Source organism: Neolamprologus multifasciatus, chromosome 11 (assembly GCF_963576455.1).
Source record: "Neolamprologus multifasciatus chromosome 11, fNeoMul1.2, whole genome shotgun sequence".
In the NCBI taxonomy this organism is placed as follows: domain Eukaryota; kingdom Metazoa; phylum Chordata; class Actinopteri; order Cichliformes; family Cichlidae; genus Neolamprologus; species Neolamprologus multifasciatus.
In genome coordinates, this window is record NC_140449.1 from 22255346 (window position 1) to 22262087 (window position 6742).

Sequence of the window (6742 nt, forward strand, 5' to 3'; positions counted from 1 at the left end):
TCTGTTCACATTGGCCTTGTTACATATCTGCCTGCTTTCGTCTTAAAGTTCACTTGAATATCAGTAGCAGGTTTTCAGTTCTGTTATTTAGTATCAGCAAGGCCTTCATGAGTAACTAAGTTTATTTAATTCTCTCAGATATATTCGTTACCCCTCAGCTGCAAAATGCTGATGCGGTCTTGTCACCCAGGGCGGCATGAACACCTAAGTTTGAATGTGATAACTTGAGAAAGCTGGGATGTAGGATTTTCACATTGATACCATAGGTGCATCTACTACAGATCTCTGAAGAGTTTAAATCTCGGTAACCTCGACCTGGTAGACTGAATGGTAGCACCCACTGTTATTTATCAATTTTTCTTTTTGTTTCCACGGAGTGGCAGTAGCACTGAGGTCAGAGGCTGATTTTGTTGAAATCTCCCTTTTTACCACAAGGGTGCACTATTGTCATTTACTCGCTGTATAGAATAGTTAAAAATAATTGGACCCTACATTATTTTTTTTAGTCCAATTTGAACAGTTTTTATACCAAACCACAGTAAAAACACCTGAAGTGTCATTCTCTGGCTTGGAATTTGATTATTTTCTCTAATGTGATCCAAATTATATGAAAATATTATACTACTGTATAGGTGCTAAATGTAATCAGAATGCTTCAGATCCATTGGCATGAGTCAGATCAAGGAGGGTGGTGTCTTATACAGTAGATATATAGGACAAAGGTTCAAGGGGTAACTTGGTACCGTCTTCAGTTGTGTTCCCACTAAATTTGTCCAGGTTCCCTTGAAGACATCAACCTATCGTTTTCTTAAGGATTGTGGGAAAATCTCCAGACAGTGTAAGAATAAAGCAGCACAGATGTGGTCATATACACTGCAAATAATGCATGGAACAGAGGGTTACTTGACAAGGATCACAAGATCTGTGACAGGACTGTGATTCAGTGGATTGCTCTGTTGCCTCATAACAAGAAGGTTCCTGCTTCAAATCTGAGCCGCAATTTCAGTGATTGTCGGAAACTCATTGAAATCCCACATGAAAGGTTTCATACCACTGCTTTGAACACACACTTTGAAGTTTGCACGAGTTTTTAAAATGTAATTTATTTTTAAATCCATGTCTGTTTGTGTTTGGCAAAACGGAACATGATATCCTGTAATAATAGATATTTTACTCCAAAATAAGTGTTTTTGGATATCAAATACACTCTTCCTGCTCTCTGAAACATTAAGTGGTATTCCACCTATTCAGGAAACATTCATTGTTCATTGACTCATGTTTTATTCCCCGTTGAAGACCTGTGTGCCAAAAGTGTTTCTTTTAACCTTGCTGTGCAACTAAAGGCATTTTAGTCTTATTTTAAAAAGGGAGAGCCTGGGACTTAAAAAATGTATCCCTTCCAAAGTGCGCCTCACATAGAAGTGAGTTGAATGGAGGACGTGGTTCTTCTCTTATAGTTGGCCCAGATCAAAACTGACCAGAGGATACAATAAAGGCATGTAAGAGTAATTGGCCAGTGATGTAGTAAGAGACTGTATGGGGTGTATTGGTGCATAGCTGGTGCTACACCCAAATTTATGTCATAAACTGAACTGTGTAGCATGTGGAAGTTACACCAGGAATGGATTTCATCAGAGGTGGGTGTGCACCAACTGAACTCCCCCTCAGAGGGAAGTGCGAGAAGTTTTAATGAACGGGTGACTGAAACCCCAATAAATTAATCAAGAAGGTTACAATGAGAACTTTATCAATCCTGACGTAAGCTTGTAGAAAATATACGCTTAATCATCTAAAGTTAAACATGATATCTGCTCAAAATTAGTTTTCATTTATTGCTTGTTTGATTCAAAGACTGTTCACTACATGCAAAGTTTCTAAAGCTGGAGACCCAGGCAGTATGCATCAAACTATGCATCACATTTTCTTTCAGTTTATTGTGGATCTGATAAATGCCTACTCGAACTCTGTCTAAGATTGACTTGACTGAAAAAAAGTGTCTGAAACATAAACCTTGTTATTATAAGTTTGTAAGAGCCTCTGCTCTATAAATATCAGCTAAATGAATAAGGAGGAGTGTTTACAATCGTTAGTAAAAAAAAATGCTCTTTTGGATCAATAGCAAATCTGAAACATGAGGTGGCAGTGTTGCACTAGTTAGTGTACTATCCCTCCACAGTCTGTCAGATCTTTACAGTACAAGAAATGACCTCCTAACCAACATGACCCACAATCTTAACATTAATAACCTATGTTCACCCACAGCTAATAAGCTTAAAAGCATTGATGCCCAAAGGGAGATATATGAAATGTTATCTTTATCCATGCTACTGGAATAAATGCAGAATGTGGTTTGACAATTTTCTGTAATAAGCAAGGCCTTTCCTGTGTGGCAGCATACGTGGTTCCTTAACTAGTTGAGCATTCAAATGGTTTACTTATCAGGATATAAATATAATCATCTGTCCGGTCTTAAAATCAGGAAAATACTACCTCAGAAAAACACATGAAATACCAGCAATTGATTTCTGTATGAATTTATCAGAGTCTTAGATCACTGTGTGGAAATGTTGCCCCACTCTTCTTTATAGTGTTGCTTCAGTTTACTGAAGTCTGGAGGCATTAGTTCTCTTAAGATATTGCTACAGTATTTCAGTCAGGTTGAGGTCTGGCCTTTGTCATTGATTCGCTTCTTTTTCAGCCATTATCTTGTAGTATCATGTAGATTTGTTGCTGTGGTTGAGTTCACTGGGTTCATTGTTCTTTTGCACGACCTCAGTTTTGGTGACGCTTTAGTTGTCGGACAGATGGCCTCACATTTGACTCTTTAATACTTTGGTATATTTAGGAATTCATGGACAACTCAGTGACCACAAGCTGCCCCTCTAAATCAATACCATGTCACCACCATGATTGATAATAATTAATAATCATGCATAATAGTTCTTTTTAATGTAGCTACTTTGAAGTATTTTGTTCCCAAGCATTTGCACCATTAAACCCCCTAAGTAGGATAATAACTTTCACATGAGTAAAGAGTCTAAATCTTGCCAGCTACTATATACAAAATGATGTTCTTCCATAACACACCACTTTTCGTGCAATACGCTTGTTTAGGACACAATGCTTTACCTTAAAAAAATACCTCTAGCAATGTTTTCTAACATTTATTTCCCCCGTTGAATGTTTTTCCTGGCAGTACGGATTAGAGGATGTGTTAGATAAGTATTCAAGAATGTTACCAAATTTAAGGTACACACACACACAAAGTCCACCTGTTCAAAAAGGCACATCTAAAGGCCAGTCTTATGTTCTAAGGTGAACGTCTAAATAATTCAGAGAAGGCTGGGGGGAAAGTGTTGTGGTCAGATGAAACATAAAATGAGCTTTTTGGCACTAAGTCAACCCAGTGTGTTTGGAGGAAAAGAAATGATATGACCCAAAGAACACCAGCCCAACAGTCAAACACGGAGGTGGAAACATTATTCTTTGGGGCTGTTTCTCTGCTAAGGGTACAGGAGGACTTCACCATATTGAGGGGCCAATGGACATGTGTAGGAAAAGCTCCTTCACTCAGCCAGAATACTGAAGATAGGTCATGGATGGGTCATCCAGCATGACAATGGTCAAAAAGATACCGTCAAGACAACCAAGGAGTGACTACAGAAAAAGAAGCAGAAGTTTCCGTATCCCTATCCTGAGGAACACTGTTGAGGGAGCTGAAGCTTCGAGTCCCTAAGCAGCAGCCAAGAGACCTACACGATCAAACGAGTTTCTATAAAGACAAGTGGGCCAAAGTCCCTCCTGAAATGTTGGTAAACCTGGTGACCAACTACAAGAAATGTCTCAGCAACAACGGTTTCTCCCACAATTACTGAATCATGCTTTGCTTTGTGGATCAAATACTTATTATGTATTTATGGTTAATATTCTGGTTGATATTTCTTTGGAAGTGAGGAAAATTGCAAATTCAGCAGGGGAAGTAAAATGGTAAATGGCCTGTATTTGTATAGCACTTTACTAGTCCCCAAGGACCCCAAAGCGCTTTACACATCCAGTCTCCCACCCATTCACACACACATTCACACACTGGTGATGGCAAGCTACATTGTAGCCACAGCCACCCTGGGGTGCACTGACAGAGTAATGATGTATTTAAGAAATTCTTAGACAAAATGCAGAAGCTGCATGGAGAAAACTACGCCCATCTTTCAGTAACTTGTAGAAACACCTTTAGCAGCAACTGGTTTCTGTTTGACTTTATTAGACTGTTGGGCCACTGTGGGGGAAATGTTGCCCTACTCTTCTTTCCAGTGTTGCTTCAGTTCATTGACATTTGCAGGCATTTGTTCATGCATAGCTTTCTTAACGTCCTGCTACAGTATTTCAGACAGTTTGAGTTCTGGACTTTGACTGGGCCACTGCAACATCTGGATTATTTACTTTTTCAGCCCCTCTTGCTTAGATTTTCTGCTATGGTTGGGATCATTGTCCTGTTACATGACCCAGTTTAAGTAAAGCTTTGGTTGTCAGACAGATGGCCTCACATTTGACTCTAGAATATTTTGATATACAGGGGAATTCATGGTTTACTCAGTGACCCTCCAAATCAGTAACCTGCCTCCATCATGACTGACAGGTGGAATGAGGTGATTGTGGTTATGCCGTGTTTTTTCAAGTGGAACTCCTTATGAGAAAACGTCGAAGCGGTACAAAGAAATAACAGAGGCCATTACACATTTTTTGACAAAGACATGATGCCTATAAATACAGTTAGCAGAGAGGGCTTCACCAGTCTGATACATAAATTGGACCGGAGATACCGCATCCCCTCACAAAACTACTTTTCCCATGTCGCCATTCCACAAATGTACGAAACATGCCGCAAGACCGTCATGTTTGAACTGAGCCAAGCTGAAAACTACGCAACAACTACAGACCTATGGTCAAGTCGTACAACGGAACCATATATGAGTTTCATAGTGCACTTCCTCACCAAAGACTTTGAACTGAAAACACTTTTTCTAGAGACTGTGTATTTTCCAGACTCTCACACTAGTGAAAATATAGCCCGTGTATTACATGAGGTGCTAGCCAGCTGGGATCTTAAAGAAGACTCAAAATTTTTTATGGGGGCAATGTTTCAATGTTAAAGTGCACTTTGTTGTTGCACTGCTAATACAGCAGCTTTCTTTAAATAAAACTGTTGCAGTAAAACGGAAATTATGTATTTGGGGGTTTTTTTTGTTTGTTTTGCTATTTATTTTATCGCAAGTCATATCGTTATCACAATATTGATCACAGTTATCACACATCGCAGGTTTTCCTAATATCGTGCAGCCCTACTGAGCAGCTCCTTCAGTGGCAGGCTGCGGCACCCACGGTGTGGGACGGAGAGATTTCACAGGTCTTTCTTCCCCACTGCTGCCAGACTCCACAACAAAGACTTGACTAACTGATCAAACACACATGTGCAATAACACTAAGTGCAATACTCTTTTCTGGCATCGTTTTATTTTTACTCAGTTGTATACAGCATTTGTATTCTATTTTTATCCTGTTGTATATTTTATTCTATTTTATTTTACTGTATATAGTATTTTATTTTATTCTGTACAGTTGTGTGCTGTATTTATTCTTATTGTATTTTAATTTTTGCTTCACAACTTTGGCACTGTCCACTTCCTGCTGTGACAAAACAAATTTCCCACGTGTGGGACTAATAAAGGTTATCTTATATTGTTCCAGAGATCTTGTGGTACATTCAGATGAAACTTTGCAAACCTAAGTTGTGCTACCATGTTCTTTTTAGAGACAAGAGGCTTACTCCAGGATGTAGTTTTTCAGTTTTTCTGACTGTACTGTCATACCTTTAACATTTAAAATGCTAAGTTTTAATTCAATTAAATTTAATTTATATAGCACCAAATCACAGCAATTGTTGCCTCAAAGTCCTTTAGATCAGTTAGCCAAATGCATTTGATTAGCAGCACCTGATTGCTACTTGTTTTCAGCATTGTTTTCATGGATTCAGCAAGGTGCTGGAAACATTCATCAGATTTTGAATGTGTAGGTTTGCTCACTTAAAAAAAAAAAAGTTCAAATCCTTATTTTACTAAGTCCTGGATTTTAAAAATCGAGACTGTAATTAATTTGGAAGTGAGCAAACTTACAAATTCAGGATCAAGTAAACATTTTGCCACCTGCTTACGACACTATACACAGTAACTGATACCACATTTTGCAAGAAGTGTTGTAAGGTACCTTTATTGTTTTCAACATGCTGCTACAGAAAATGGAAGAAATGAAATTGTTTCATAACTTCTACTTTTCAAATGAACTGCATTACAAACCAAGACTGTCAGAACAAAACTGAAATTAATTTTCTGATAGAAGACAAATTCAAAAACACAAGTTAATGTTTTTAAACCTTTGGCAATATCTACGAAGCACAATCACAATTTTGGTGGAATTGACTTCCTTCTATAGACAAACAGCGAGTTCTGATAGTGTAAATCATTAAGTGTGTAGCATCCCCGGTTGAAAAGATGGTCTCTCAAACTGATAGTTCACAATCCTTTTATTAAACAGCCGTGTATGTGAACACACCGTAAGAGCTACAACATACAGAATAAAAGACTATAACCTTTTGACTTATTCATTAATCACAAAGTAATTATCTTTAACTTACATAACATATAACAGTGAAACAAATTTTGCATATAAGTGAAATCGTTGCATCGCT